Source organism: Lissotriton helveticus, chromosome 9 (assembly GCF_964261635.1).
Source record: "Lissotriton helveticus chromosome 9, aLisHel1.1, whole genome shotgun sequence".
In the NCBI taxonomy this organism is placed as follows: domain Eukaryota; kingdom Metazoa; phylum Chordata; class Amphibia; order Caudata; family Salamandridae; genus Lissotriton; species Lissotriton helveticus.
In genome coordinates this window covers 365,631,541-365,647,857 of record NC_136070.1, presented here as the reverse complement: position 1 = coordinate 365,647,857, position 16,317 = coordinate 365,631,541, and the positions used below count along the sequence as shown (strand labels likewise).

Below are 16,317 nucleotides of genomic sequence, written 5' to 3'. Positions count from 1 at the left end.
AGTATTGGGACTTATCCGCTCTTTATCCACACTGCAAGGAATCGTGGCGATTCCTTGCAGTGCACGAGAAATTTAAGCTCAATGCGCATGCGCATTGAGCTTAAATGCGCGTGCACATGCCCCCAGCCGCCTGCCTTGCCTACTCTCTCTCACAGCCTCCCCCAGCTCCGCCCCCTCACTACTTGATTGCACGGCCGCTAGGCCGTGCCTCCCCTACTCTCCTCCCCCCTCCTCCTCTCCTCCCCTGCCTGCCTGCCGCTAGGCCGTGCCTCCCCTACTCTCCTCCCCCCTCCTCCTCCTACTCTCCTCCCCTGCCTGCCTGCCGTGTCGCATTTCTCCTCCCCCCTCCCCTCTCCTCCGTCCGTCCGTCTTGTTATTTCATGACAACAGGAAGGGGGTCACTCACCCTTCCACATTGCACCAAAGTTCCTGGGGTTCGTCCCGAGGGATTCGTCTATCGCTCTTTCACTGTTATGTAGGTTAGCGGTGTAAGAAAACTCCATGAGTGAGTGTTTACGTCAGATTTAGTTAAAATATTCTTTCAGACAGCGTCCCGTGCCAGGGTCGAAACAGGCATTTATTTAAGCGCCAGTATGCAGGCAAGTGTTTTGCAGTGGTCTCCCTCATGTACTGCTCTTCCCCCTCCGTCATGCTCTGTGTTGCTCTCCCGCATGTACTTCTCGTCCCCCTCCACCATGCTCGGTGTTGCTCTCCCGCATGTACTTCTCGTCCCCCTCCACCATGCTCGGTGTTGCTCTCCCGCATGTACTTCTCTTCCCCCTCTGCCATGCGACATGTTGCTCACCCATGTGCTTCTCCCTCACCGGCCTCAGTGATGCGCTGCTTGACCTGGGCTTTGCCTGCTCCCGTTCCTCACCTGCCTCAGTAATGCGCTGCCTGACATGTGCTTCACCCTTATCTGCCTCAGTAATGCGCTGCTGGAACTCCTGTGCCTCACCTCCTCCAGGTTGCTTTCTTGCCAGTAGTATTCCTTGCCTGCTTCATGTTTCGCTCGTCAGTTTGCTTTATTCCACCCCTCACTGCTCGGTCACCCGTTTGCTTTACAACACCCCCCAGCCCTGCTATGTTGCTTCTGTCCCAGTGGTCTCTCCTGCCAAATGTAAATGTAAATGTAAATGTAAATGTGTTTCGATTTATATAGCGCACTAATCACCCAGGGGTCTCAAGGCGCTTGCTTAGGGAACCCGTCCTGGTATTCCCCTGTGAGATACCCCGGCAGGGTATTCACAAGGTGAAAGCCAGGCATCCCGCCGCGAGGGGCCGTAGTGGAGATTAAGCAAGCTATTGCCCAGAGTCGCAGAGTGTGACCCAGTGAGTCGAGTAGGCACCGGAGCGAGAATTGTCGAGTCCGTGGAATTTTTGAGCCCGAGACCCGCCGAGGCGGGGAATCGAACCCTGGTCCACGGCTGATCTCAGCTTCCGGGTCTGCCGCCTCTAACCACTGAGCCACGCTTCTCCACTCCAGTGTTACATTCCCTCACCCACTTAAAAAAATTCACACTTCAACCAATTCAATTCCAATCAGCTCCGCCCCCTCCCCTTCCCGCCGTGTCGCATTTCTCCTCCCCCCTCCCCTCTCTTCCCTCCGTCTTCAGTAGAAATCGTGGCTGTAGAATCAAATAAGCTTTATTTCAAAAAGACTTCCCGTGTCCAAACAATGTTACAATCACTTGAGGTATTGAGGCGGGGATTTGCAAATTGATGCTAACAGCCGAAGAGTCAGTCTTGAAGGATCTGACTGGTACAGGTATTCAGTCTGCACGGCACCCCACCCCCGCATTGTCCAAAGTTGCCAAGTTTTCAGTCTTAAGTGTGACATTTGCACGTTTTCAGTGTGCTCCTGTGTGATATTTCATTGCCTTATAGTCTGTGTCACTTTCTAATGGCGAGTAAAGCGGTTATGTCCGTGTAGAGAAACGTTGCACAGTTATGGTATAGAAATAGTCTTGAAACAATTGCAAACTCTTTAAACGCTTATGCTGTAACACAAATTACTTTCCTTTACGGACATGATCGCCATGAAACAATAGTGGTGTTATTTATAATAATATAGATGTATTTTATTGGTATATCTCCAGTTTGTTTAAACTGTGTGTTATTTTCATAAGCTACATCAGTTCTATTCAGTGATGAAAAATTATCATTCTCAGTATTCATCTGGACATGAAATGCAGCTGTGCAAACTTAAAATAACTCTGTGGGGGTGTGTTCTTGGAGGGGAAGGGGCTCATGCTAAGTATTGCCTGAGAGGCACTTATGCACACATCAAGCCTCTTTACATTCACCCCCAAAATCTTGCTAAACCCTACGATCGTCAGGTTTTTAGGTCTCGCCTCAACCCCTCACCCTCAACCCCTCACTCACCCTCACTCTCACTCATCCTCACTCACCCTCAACCCCTCACCCTCACTCCCCCTCACCTCCTCACCCTCACTCACTCACCCTCAACCCCTCACTCACCCTCACTCTCACTCACCCTCACTCAGCCTCAACTACTCCCCCTCACCCTCACTCACCCTCACTCACCCTCACCCTCACTCACCCTCAACACCTCACTCACCCTCACCCACCCTCACCCTCACTCACCTTCAACACCTCACCCTCAACCTCAACCCCTCACTCACCCTCACTCACCCTCACTCACCCTCACTCACCCTCACTCACCCTCACTCACCCTCACTCTCACTCACCCTCACTCAGCCTCAACTACTCCCCCTCACCCTCACTCACCCTCAACACCTCACCCTAACTCACCCTCACCCTCACTCACCCTCAACACCTCACTCGCCCTCACCCTCACTCACCCTCAACACCTCACCCTCAACGCCTCACCCTCACTCACCCTCACCCACCCTCACTCACCCTCACTCACCCTCACTCTCACTCACCCTCACTCACCCTCACTCACCCTCACCCTCACTCACCCTCACCCTCACTCACCTTCACCCTCACTCACCCTCAACCCCTCACCCTCACTCACCCCACTCACCCTCAACCCCTCACCCTCAACCCCTCACCCTCCCTCACCCTCATTCACCCTCAACCCCTCACCCTCACTCACCCTCAACCCCTCACCCTCACTCACCCTCAACCCCTCACCCACACTCACCCACACTCACCCCCACTCACCCTCACTCACACTCACACTCACCCACCCTCACTCACCCTCACTCACCCTCACCCTCACTCACCCTCACTCACCCTCACCCTCACTCACCCTCCCTCACCCTCACTCACCCTCACTCACCCTCACCCTCACTCACCCTCAACCCCTCACCCTCACTCACCCTCAACCCCTCACCCACCCTCAACCCCTCACCCTCACTCACCCTCAACCCCTCACTCACCCTCACTCACCCTCAACCCCTCAGCCTCACCCTCACTCACCCTCAACCCCTCACCCTCACTCACCCTCAACCTCATGCTAAAGATTTACAAAAAAACCCATTAACAATTCTAAAAGCACTAACTCTAATGCTGCGAGACCTATTGCATTTCTAATGCTTGTTGAACCCGCCAGCTGCTTGTCTTGTATTTGCCCTTTTTGGGCGGCTACAGGCTTGCTTGGGGGGTCCCCAATCCGGTGCGCCCCCCTTTTTCACGGGCTTGTGGGGTTCCCGTCTCAGGGAGGTGTTTCACACGGCCCCCATTGAGTCCAGCTTCATCTCCCCGGCCCATGTTCCTACTTCTAAGTGTGTATACATATCGAATTATGTAATGTTATTGCTGATAATTGAAGGATCTTGTGTTAATCAATACCTCTACTTTTGTATATAATGACATACAAAATGAGTGTTTTATAAAATTAGAATGTGTGGAACCAGGTGGATGAGTCCACTTCTGGGTTCACCCACACTTGTGTTGCACGTACAGAGTTTTGCTCAAATCATCGAGGGAAAGTTCATAAACTCTGACCTAAAGACTCCTTAATTTTGTCACTCGTGAAGTTAGCACTGCTGACAAAATACAGAAATCCTCAAACCCCCACTTTTAATGTTCAGTCCTGCTTGTTTAAAAATGCACACGCACACACCAAACACATACACATATCCTCTCACTCACGTGCACACACGCCCCCACGCACAGACACACATGCCTAAATACATGCACATAAACACCCACGTATGCATACACATCCAAGCACTATGCGTACATAACATTTCACTCAACATAAAAAATAAGTTTATTTGGGGGAGAGGGTGCCAACAAAGATGATCGCAGCAGACGCTACCAACGCTGGCCCTGATCCAGCATGAAACAAGAGTGAACAAGCAAACATTTTTTTAATGCAATCTATGTGTCACTTAGTTGAAATGCGAGGATAGAGAAAAGCCATAAATATTTTAATTGTATTTGTGTTAATTGTCAATAAACGCTGCTGCCTATGTTCCTGTTTTTCCTGTATGTTTGTTGCAGGTTCCCATAATAGTCATTCACTGGAAGAAGGTGCTTTTGGTGCGTTGTCATTTCACTAAATCATAGTGGTTAAAGACTGTCCCAGGATCACGGTGATCAAGATATAGCGCCATAGAAATGGTCGTACTGCAACAAACTATCTACAATCTGTAGTAAATTGCAGAATAGGAAGTACATTTTAAAAGTATAATGACTGAAAAAACATATGGATAGTGTTGGAGAGGAGCTCTTGATTTTAGCCAATGTTTCATTAATGTTGCAGACCCAGGAACAACTTTATTCTGTTGCAGAAGCTAAAGTTTGTATTCCTACCGGAAACATTACAAACAACAACAGCCTTAGTGGGTGCAGCACAACATGTTTTTTACTGAAACATTCCTTCAGCACAATAATGTCAATTTGGGGCCCATCAGGAGAGGGGGGGGGGGAGACAGCACAACCCAGACACAGATATGGTGTGATAAAGGCCGCTTTATTGGAAGCAGGTGCACCTTACAAAAAACACAACCTTGGCCTGCGCCGTACAAAACTACCCCTCACTAAATATGAACTGCCTAACAACCCCCCACCCCTAAAATGGATCCCCCAAAACACAATAAACATCACCAAAACCAACTGCACCCTGCCTCACTAACTAACTAAAATGACTTGTCATCTGCAAGAAAAAAAACCCTCCTTCAAATACAGCCCAGGCCTCCTACCATGTGCCCCTCTAAACTAGACAAAACAAACCCTCCAACTTCCTCGCACACCAGCACCTGTTCCAGCGACATGAACGACCCTCACAATAAACAACCCTCTGATGAACCAGCTCCCAACAAAGACCAATCCAAAACAATACTTCCCAGGTAAAAGCTCTGGCCAGCTGACCTGCCCAAAGAAACCACCCCAACCACAAGGCCCCACCCTGAACAACAATGGGAGGGTGGGCATTCAAAAACGCTCGACCACCAACCCACCCGGCTGCCGTGACACTGCACCTAAATGGTGCCTGATGTCCCGAAATGGCCCTTTTTCTACCCCTCCAGCTCAAGCCAGCCCAAAAACCGCCCAAAGCAAGCTCCCAGCCCAAAAGTAGCCCAAGGAAAAAAGGCGCCCAATCCAGCGCTGTTTTTGTCACCCCCCCCCTTCCCGGGCCCGCTGGTCCGCCGCTCCCCCACAAAGCCCCATTGGGGCCCATCAGGAGGGGGGGGGGGGAGACAGCACAACCCGGACACAGATATGGTGTGATAAAGTCCGCTTTATTGGAAGCAGGTGCACCTTACAAAAAACACCAACCTTGGCCTGCACCGTACAAAACTACCCCTCACTAAATATGAACTGCCTAACAACCCCCCACCCCCACCCCTAAAATAGTTCCACCAAAACACAATAAACATCACCAAAACCAACTGCACCCTGCCTCACTAACTATCTAAAATGACTTGTCGTCTGCAAGAAAAAAAAACCTCCTTCAAACACAGCCCAGGCCTCCTACCATATGCCCTCCTTAACTAGGCAAAAAACACGCCACTCGAAAGTTGTGCTAACAGCTTTCGACCCCCCCATTAGGATGCCTGCCCCTTCGGATACCTACGCACTCCCATAGCCTGATCCAGGGCCTCTTTCATTTGGACAATATACAGCTCCATTCCATACCGTGACAGATGCTCACCATCCTCCCTGAAGAAGTAAACTGCTCCAAACCTTAACTCTGGGTGATCCATCCTACCTACCCCCTCCCTCTCACAAAAAACCTACAACTCCCTGCTAATCTTCCTCCTTGCTTTGTCTATGGCCGCTGGCCTCTCCGCCCCCCCACCCTCCAAACCCTCCTGGGCACCAACTCGGACGAAATCACATAACACCGTGCCCACTTACTCTTGATTTCCAACAGGTCCCTCTTTATTTGCTTAACCAATGCCAGACCTTTGCACTGAACTAAGTCATTTTCCCCCAAGTGTACCAACAACACATCCGGACAGACCCCCGTCGCACTACACTATTCAACACCGGCACCAACTCATGCCAGCGCATGCCCCCCTTTCCCCGCCAATGACAACGAAACAAGTGCTCATCCAATTCCAAATTGAGGTTCCGGCGATTGTCCCACTCCGCCCTCTCCGCTCTCTTAACAAAGGAATGTCCCACTATGTAAATATCGAATGCCGCCGCCGCAGCCGGCCCCGCCACAGCACCTGAAAAGACACAAATGTCAGAGGGCGGGAAATGGTGTTGTGTCAATGCTCTGCCCCCCCACATCCTGACATAAGTTCTGTAGCAATCCGACTTCCACCGCCCCAACCGCTTAATGTCCTCTTTACTGCACCCGCGCCGCGCTGCCTCCGTCGCCGCCCCAATCCGAAACGAATGCGTCCCGTATGCCTTAGGGTCCCCACCCATACACCGCAGGGCATGCCGCAGTCACCCTACCATAGCCCCCCTGCCAAAAACCTCCCCGGTCAGTCTCCTCCGTACCGCCGCCAAACACCTAAACCACACCGCCGGGCAAACCTCCTGCGATTTCCCCGGCCCCAACACCACCCACGTACCCTCCCCCCTCTGGTCCGTCTTGGAATACCGCAGCCGCACCGCCACCTCCTGATCCCGGACCTCCACCTCCTCCCACAACACCCCTGGACCCCCTTTCAAACCAACCAGCTCCGACACCCGAAACGCGCCAAAAAACAGCCATGACATAAGTGTGGAAAACAGGATAGTCTCCCCCCTGTCCCGGCAAACTGACGGCAATGTCCGAATTAATGACCCCAGCAAAGCCTCCATAATTGGCCGCCGCTGACTCACCCGCGCCCCTTTCTCTCGAACCCATCCTTCCAATAAACGCGCCCCCAACTCCCCGGCCGATGGCGAGTATCCCCACCACAACTTCCCCATGAATGCCACTGCCACCAATTTCCCCGCAATCGTCACCCTCGCGAGTCCCTTGTCCATCAAACTCAACATGAACTGTACCACTTGTTCCTCCCGCCGCCACCGGTCCCCCTGCCTTACCGCACCCAATCGCCGAAATTCCTGCCATGCCTGCTCGTAAGCCTTCCATGTGGACCCCGCTACCGACGCCCTCACCAGCTGAACGACCCGGCGTCTCCCACTGACCACAGCACCGCTGGCACCGGAGTCCTGTGTTCGTCCGCCTCCGCGGCTAGCCCATGGAACCTCTGCCACTGTGAACGAGACAAAGCATCCGCGATGTCATTGTCCACCCCCGGCACGTTTCGGGCCTGAAACAATTTGTCATTCTCCAAGCAGCACAATACAAAAACTCTCATCAACTTCAACACCTGCGGATCCCTGGCAGAATGTCGATTCACCACCTTGACCACGGACATGTTGTCCACCCGAAACAAAACACGCTTATGAGCCAACTCCTGCGCCCACACCGTAACGGCCACCACCAACGGGAACAACTCGAGAAAGGCAATACTACACCCACCGGCTTGCCAATGAGGGGGCCACTGCTCCGGGCACTATTTGCCCGCCCAGTATAGTCCGAAACCGCCCACTCTGCCGCATCCGACGACATCGTGACGTCCCAGTCCCAATCCTCCGGAGGGGACATGGGCACCTCATTGAAGCGTCCCAAAAACACCTGCCACATGCGTAAATCTTCCTTCGTTCCCGCCGACAACCGCAGATGATGATGCGGCATCGTCAAACCCGACAATGCCAGACCCAACCGCCTACAAAATGTACGCCCCGCTCGCACCATGCGGCACGCAAGGTTCAAGTGCCCGAGCAACACCTGCACCTCCCGCACCGTCACCTTCTGCTTGTCCAACATGGTTCCGACCAATGCCAACATTGCTGCCTGCTTGTCCTGCTTGTCCTCTGGCAGGCGTGCTTCCATGGCCGCTGAGTCGAACTCAATACCTAAAAATGACAGCACCGTACTGGGACCGTGCGTCTTCTCTGGCACCAGGGGAACCCCCAAAGAAACCATGAGGTCCATAACACCGTCTAGCTGCGGCTGGCAGTCTGTCGAACCTGACCGCACCCACCAAGAAGAAATCATCCAGATAATGCGTCACCGTCTCTGAGCCTGTGCGCCAGGAAAAAGCCCACTGCAAGAAGGAACTGAACCGCTCAAACAACGCACATGATACTGAGCACCCCATTGGCAGCGCCTTGTCCACAAAAATGCCCCCGTCGAACTGTATCCCCAACAACTGGTGATCCGCCGGATGTACCGGGAACAGCCGGAAAGCCGACTTGATGTCGCATTTTGCCATAAGGGCGCCCTGACCCACCACCGCCACAATCTTCCGCGCCACGTCCACAGACGAGTACGACACCGACGTGAGATCCGCCGATATATAATCATTCACGGACGCCCCCTCCTGCCAGGACAAATGCTGACTCACGCGAAACTGCCCCGGCTCTTTCTTGGGCACCACCCCGATCGGGGAAATAATAATTCCCAGCAAAGGCGGCTCCGGGAACGGCCCCACCATCCTGCCCTCCTTCACTTCCCCTTTGTGCGCATCGACTGACCAGATTTTCCGCCCACCGAGCGATCCGCGGACATGCCGCCAGCAGAGGCTCCATCCTGTCCAGCCTAACCGGCGTATGAGCCTTTTCCCATAGGCCCTGTCCCTCCTCTCCCTCTCCCCCTCCCCCCAGCCGGAGCCCCGGCCGCTGCGGGCTGCTGTGCTAGGGTACCCCTCCCCGATTCCCCAGCAGTGTACCACTGGGTGTCGCCGCCCGCACTTGGAACACTCATGCCTGAATCTGCACACCTGTCTGCCGCACCCTTATTAAAGTCCCAACAGGCCCCGACTGTGTCCTGCACGGTGCTCTCCCCCTACCCCACCCCTCCGCGGGTATGATTAGCCGAAAAGGGGTTGGCGCCAGTGGCAAACCACTGGCTGTATAGATGGTGCGACCAAACTTCGCACCACCCATCGTCTGCTGATACAGGTCAGAGTTCAGCTCGCCCCACTTCGTCTCGGGGTCCGACGCCATCCGCGCCCGGAATTCCTCATCATAATGAGACCAGGCATAACCCCCATATGTCACCTGCGCCCGCCTAACGACTTCCATGTATTTGAATAAAGCCACGGACCTGTCTGGGTATTTTTCGCAATATACTCTAGCGTATATATCAGGAAAGCCGCCGACCAATTGTCTATAGTCAGGGGCACCTTGGGGCACCGGCCATCTCCTGCTCTTCCTCCTTCGACCCCTCTTTCTCTTTCAGCTCCCTGTGAAGGAGCTTCAGTATCTCTACGTACTCCCCCTTCCAAATCTTTTCTTTGGTCGCCAACGACAGGTGAGCCCCCAAAAGCTTTGTCACCCCCATGTACGGGAGCTTCTTCACCGGCACGTTACAACTCTCTTTTGCCCCCGACACCCCGCCCGCCGTTTCGCACACCTTCTCACCCCTTGCCGCAGCACCCCCGATGCCAGCCGCCCCCACACCCGCCGCCCGCTGCCGTCCGCCGTCCCTGCCCCTTCCGGGCCTACCCCGTGTCCGTCACATACCGCCCTTTCACCAGCCGCACCATGTCCTTGCCCCAGGCGTCCGTACCCACCGACACCTTCCCGCCTCGGTGCTTGCCCAAACCACTCCCCGCTCTGCCTTCATCTTTACCTGGCGTCAAGGCTGGCGTCCGTACCGGATCCCGCCACCTAACCAGTTGAGCCGGGGGGGCCGTCACTCTCGGCGCTTCTTGCCGGGGGCGCACCTGTAAAACACTACCAACAACATTATTCAACACCCCCTCCCCCTCCCTTAGCTCCCCCTCCTCCTCAGACTCCCCGTCCCGGGCATCCTCCAGCCCGGTCCCCCACCTCATATCCCGGCCGCACCCTAGGGACTCCAGCCGGCTCAGCCCTGCCTTTTCTCTACAATTCCTCATCAGGACACTCAAATCCACGCTCTCCCTCCGCCCGGTTCCTAAAATGCAACCCAGCAGTCTGTTCTGTATCCACCAAACCCCGACCCCCGGCGTCCGTCACGACCCTTCGGGGAGGGGTTGGCGGGGACCTACCACCCCGCCGCTCAACCTGCTCACGCGACTGGTCCCTCGTTGGAGCGTGACTGCCCGTACAAAGCTGAGCCGGCCCATCCACTCCTGAGCTCAGAACCAGCTGTTCCTGCCAAGAGAAAAAAGGTGGAGTCCAGCATGCTGGGGGAAAAAAGCCCCCATCCCACCCATCCTGCCACCCGCCCCCACTGCCTCCGTGCGCCCCCTCCCCACCCCGTTGAATGCCCTCCGCTGTGCCGGCCGAACCCCATGCCACCCTCCTCCCCCATCCCCACCCCCTTTCCCCTCCCCAGTCCGCCTCTCCTCCCCCCCACATGCCCCACACCCCCTCACCTCATCACCCCGGCCCCCACCTCTTCTCCCCCCCTCAACCCGCCCCTGCACACCATGCCACCCCCACTCCCCACCCCCGGCGCCCCCATTCCAAACCCCCCCACCCCTCTCCCCACCCCCACCCCCCCGCACGCCCCACTGGGCGATGGCGACCTATTGGGCCCCACCATGCTCCCTGGGGACTCTGCACCCCCCCCTGCCCAGCACCATCCACCTCAAACTCCTCCTGTACTACAGCATTTGCAGACCCCATGCTGGCCTCCCCGCCCTGCCCCTGCCTGTTGTCCTCGGCCTCCGCACCCTCCTCCTGCCCCCCAGACCCCTCCACGAAGGCTAAAACCGGCCTCCTCCCTGCCCCCCTCCTCTTACCCGCCCGCGGACGCCCTCCGCGCACTCCTTGTTACCGGCCTCGCCGCCCGCCTCCCTCAGCCTTCTTGGCCCGCCCCCACCTTCTGCCGCGTCCGCGGAGGCTCGCAGGCCAGGACTGCCGTGGCTGCGCCACTGGCAGCGCGCCGCGGCGGCCTCACCTGAACATCGGGCCGCATCAAATCGATGCGGCCCGCCTCGCCCAACAACTGAATGGCCTCCCTGACGCGCGGGTCATCCAAGCCCGCCTGCCCGCTGCACGCCATCTCTGCTGCACTCCGGTATGCTCCACAACCACGCTCCGCAAACCACCAACACTCCACCTGCTACGCGACTCGGCCACTGCCCCACAACGCCAAAACACCGCCAAAAAACGCTCGACCACCAACCCGCCCGGCTGCCGTGTCACTGCACCAAAATGGTGCCTGATGTCCCGAAATGGCCATTTTTCTACCCCTCCAGCCCAAGCCAGCCCAAAAACCGCCCAAAGCAAGCTCCCAGCCCAAAAATAGCCCAAGGAAAAAGGCGCCCAATCCAGGGCTGTTTCTGTCACCCCCCCCCCCTCCCGGGCCCCAAAAACCCCCGGGGGCCGCAGGCCTCCCGCTGGTCGGCCGCTCCCCCACAAAGCCCCGTTCAGCATGTCATGATTCCAAATTCTCTTTTTTAATAAACCCCCCCCCCTAATCCCTACCCCTTTCCTTACTCTGCTCCCTCCTGGACCATTTCTCCAGTGCCTTTCTTGCTACCTCCCTTTTAACTGCCCATTTTTTAAGAAGGCATCTGTTCTCTGAAATCTTAGTATTTTGCAGAAGACCACCGACAGAGACCAGGCCAGAAATAATACAGATATTTCTAAAAGACCCTGGTTAGAGTGTCCTCGAGGGTTTGGATATAGTTATTTTATCAGATAAAATATGAGACTGAGATTCGTATTTATCGGGTGTAATAGATATCTCCAATTATGATTTTTTCCACATTTAATATGGGTAATAAATAACATGCAGGTTTTGAATCTTCCCACACCAAACTCACCACTTAAAGGGCTCGTTACCCCAGTCAACTTCATCAGGTTGGCCCAGTCGAAATTGTAATCCAGGGGTGGGAACTTTACCAGAACCGCTAATTATCATGTACTGTAAACTCATCAAATATAATAACTCCAACTCCTATACAAAGAGAGGTGGGCACGAGTGTCAGAATGTCTGGCCCACTTGCAATCAGTAACGTAGAACGTTATACCGACGCCCCCACTTCCGGTATAACTCCCAGAATGCAGTTTATCTCAGGGAGCCTCCAGTAAGCAGCAGTGCAATGCTGGCCCTCCCAAGAGTGGAAGGCAGAGAAAGAAACAAACCCATGGAGGCCAGGTGCTCTGCTGATAAAGCTCAATTTTTACAAAGGAAAACAAGTGTTAACTACCATGTGGTCTTGTGTGAGACCTTCAGGCAGCACTGACAGTTTAGCCTGTAGTGCATTGCATTCTGGGACAACGTCCTGGTTTGAGGCAGAAGGGTTGGTTTAAGGAAGAGATTTCCTGAGGTAGTTCCAGTGAAAGGCAGAGGTAACATTTTACACAGTGCAGGGGGAAAGGATATTTCCGTGGCATGGGGCAGTACCACAAGAGGGAGTGGACGGGCTCCAGCCACCTCAAAAACACAATACATCATCTGTTTGAGGTTTGCAGGCTACCAATTACTCAATGCATAGTGCAATTTTTACTGATTATTAATCAAAATCATTCCAGTTAAAATAAATTGCACACCAAATTATTAATGACTGCATACTTACCATAATATTCAAAGCCTTAAAAATGTTTCTAAAGCCTCCCTGTGCTGTCATGCAGGACTTCACTGTGCAAAAGATAAAAAGATTGCTAGAAACAAGCAGTGTTTCCATATTACATAGCTTATATGTTGTGAAATCCTTAGGCCCCTAGGATTTGTACCCATTGCACGAAGTACCTTCACTTTACAACACTTCTTATACCATAGTTATTTTTCTATTTCACGTATTTTACCACCACCCCTCATGAAACTCTAAAATGACCTGACCGCCCAGGCTGCATATTTAAATCCCACCAACATTTATTTATGAATATAGTGTCCCCATTCAGCACGTCTTCCATCCAGGGCGGGGGGTGACTCCTCCTCCCCATATCTGGTTTTAATGATGGCATCTTCAATTTAATTTAAGTTGTATTCTCATTTGGTATTGGATTGTAGGTGATCTATCAACTATCAGGAATAGACGGGCTGCGACAAGCACCGAAAACATTAAAAATTCCCATCCCCATTATAAGCCAAACACACAAGTTTCACTGTGTAGATAATCGACCATTAGTTAAAAATAGTGGAAATGCTCTTCATATAGTACATTCAATAAAATTGCTTAACATACAAATATCATTTACCCATCCTTGCTGGCTCTAGTTTCCTTGATTGATTGCAGTGTCACAGCTTGAAGCAGCCAGACCAAGTTAGCTCATTGATGCAATCTGCAATCAACATCAATTTAGTTATATCTATATATAAGATAATCATACTGTGAGAACATGGCGGAGCTGGAGACTAAACAGAGTCTTGAAGTGTTCAGCAGGCAGTGACACACAGGCGGAGTGAGTTTGGCGGTCTTTGCGGCAAACAGGGTTTTTGTTATGCCCTCTCTGTATAGAAGTACGAGAGAAAAAACAGAACAGACGAAATTGGCCTGGATAGCAAAACCCAGGGAGATCTGTGTGAATGTAGAAGTCACAAACATTCCAGGCAAAATATCCTGATAATCATACTATATGTCAGATGTTGCCTGTTTCCCACCAACTTTGCTCCTACAGATTTCTCTCTGAGCGGAACAATCTTCCGCAGTAGAGTTGGGGAAATACGTATGTATTTCGTAACATGAAAAATATTTTCCATGTGGCGAAGTGGATTCCTATGTAACAAACCATCCAATGCAATTCAATACTTTTGTGGTCTACCTTTGGAATGCAGTTAGTGAGGGTGAAGTTAATGCAAGGAATAGTAAATAATCTGAACGTTTTAGATTTATGGGCGTTCCTATGCATTTTTGCACCCGTGACAATCTAGCTCAGACATACCACAGCAGTAAATCCCATGTGTTTGGTGAATGTATCACAGATGTATGCGGGATATGTGCACGGAAATACCTGAAGGTCCTCTTTCTGTGGTGAGGTTTGTGAATTCCATGGACAGTCCCACCTTTCTGCTCATGCAAGCTTGACTTAAGTGTGAAAAAAACGTTGTCACGAATGATCTGTTATTGTTAACTCACAGCAGAAGGCCAATATCTCTGTTCTGGCAGTAGCTTGAGTCACTGTCATAGAGATCTGGGCAACAAGTGCATTGACCCTGTACAGTATCTTATTGTCTGCTTTACTTTAGTGTTTCTGATCATCCCCTTGACATTAATGGGCATTGCTGTTTGGTGCAATGATATTCATGACTAATATTCTGAATAATTCTTAGTGTTTTAGCAAACTGTATGCAGTTCTACGACACTATGATTTATTAGGCGATCAGTCTCACTAATGTAACGTGAGAGTATAATCTTTTATATTGAGTTCACTGCAGACCGAAAACACTTTTTGAAAACTTTCCTAGATAAGGGTAATATTTTAATTTGCTTATTACCGCCACTCTCTCTTGAAACTAAACTTCTGTTTTGAAAATCAGGAAACACAGAATTCTTGTCCACACATATTAGGCAACTCTGCTGGTTACCATGGACACTCCTAATGTGTACTTCCATTGCCACACCCTCTTTTTTTCTGTCAGGAATCGTTGTCCCCCTTCCGCCACACTGGATTCACCCCAGTTAAAGCACTGAGGAATACCACGACGAACACTGCACAGAGTTGGAGCAATTAGTGTTTACCCCAAAAATATTTTCATTTTACACCTTTTTTCAAAAAGGAAGTCAATGTGTTTACCAAGGTTAGTAAATTTGACGCCTATTTTACCACTTTCATGAAATATATTGAAAGTGATTCTATGCAGTGTAAGAAATGTAGCGGTATATTTTATAAGCCCCTATCCCCACAGGAACGTTTCTGTGGCTATATGGGCTTCACCTTATTTATAAGGCGGCGCTAAGTCACTTAACGTGCCTTGTAAATAAGGCCCCCTTTCACTCTATATTTAGTGTGAAAGGGGTGGGCAGTGGGTGTGGTGGTGGACGTTCCACTGCAACACCCATTGATTTTGACCCTGCCCCATATTTACAACAGCAGGGTAAATATGGGGCAGCGCCAAAATTAAGACCAATCTTAAACAGGCGCAACGGAAAGAAATGTTTAATTTCTCCTCGTTTTCGAGAATAAATGTTTCATTTCTCCTCATTTTTGCTGCTTCAATGTGTGCTATGTTATTCAGCATACATAGAAACAGCAAAAGGCCTTTGATTGTTTATGTGCAGGAAAGTTCCCCTTCCTGCACATAAACAATCAATAAAAAAAGTGACATTTTGCGACTTCTATGTGTGCTGCACTGAGCAGCACACATAGAAGTTTCAAAACGCCATTTAAAGATTGTTTATGTGCAGGAAGGGACACATTCCTGCACATAAACAATCTTCCCCTCAACGCAGACACCATTGCATAATGGTGGAAGGGTGTCTGTGTTGGCTCTAGGCTTCTAAATTTAGCGCCAGCGCAGGGAGAAATTCAGGGCTGTGTCGTATTGTTGTAAATATGGTGCAGCCATGCATTCAGAAGTGGGAGAGTGCTGTGTTAAGCCATGGAGCCTAAGGCCACGCTCCACCACTTCGTAGTAAATATGCCCCGTAGATCAACGTTTGCAAATCCTCATTGGCCTGGGACAGCGGAATCTTAGTGTTTGACGTCCTACTCCTATTGACCAATTTTGGCCATGTGATTGCATGTGAAATGAGGGGCAAGGGGACTGTGGTTAAGCTGCAGCATCATTAACATATTGTGTGCATGCAACTCCTTGTGCTTGCTGCTTCTTAAAGATTGAGCACCATGTAAAATTGCACTCGCTTGACTTGAAATGTTGTTACCAGATTCGTGCAGAATACGTTCTGTAAATACCAATGTTTTATTTGTTAGTTCAGTAATATAAGGAATAACCGTGTATATTAACCCCTTCGACGCTGATGACGAGCTGGGCTCGTCATGAGGTAGCCTCCTCGCACGCTCATGACGAGCCCAGCTCGTCAC

The 16,317-nt window shown here is 51.7% G+C and overlaps 1 protein-coding gene across 3 annotated transcripts in view; it reads left to right on the top strand.

Annotated features, from left to right (window-relative positions):
• Positions 1-16,317, top strand: part of SYNE3 (spectrin repeat containing nuclear envelope family member 3) — a 401,530-nt gene that overhangs the window by 316,808 nt on the left and 68,405 nt on the right. The gene's annotated exons all lie outside the window — the stretch shown is intronic.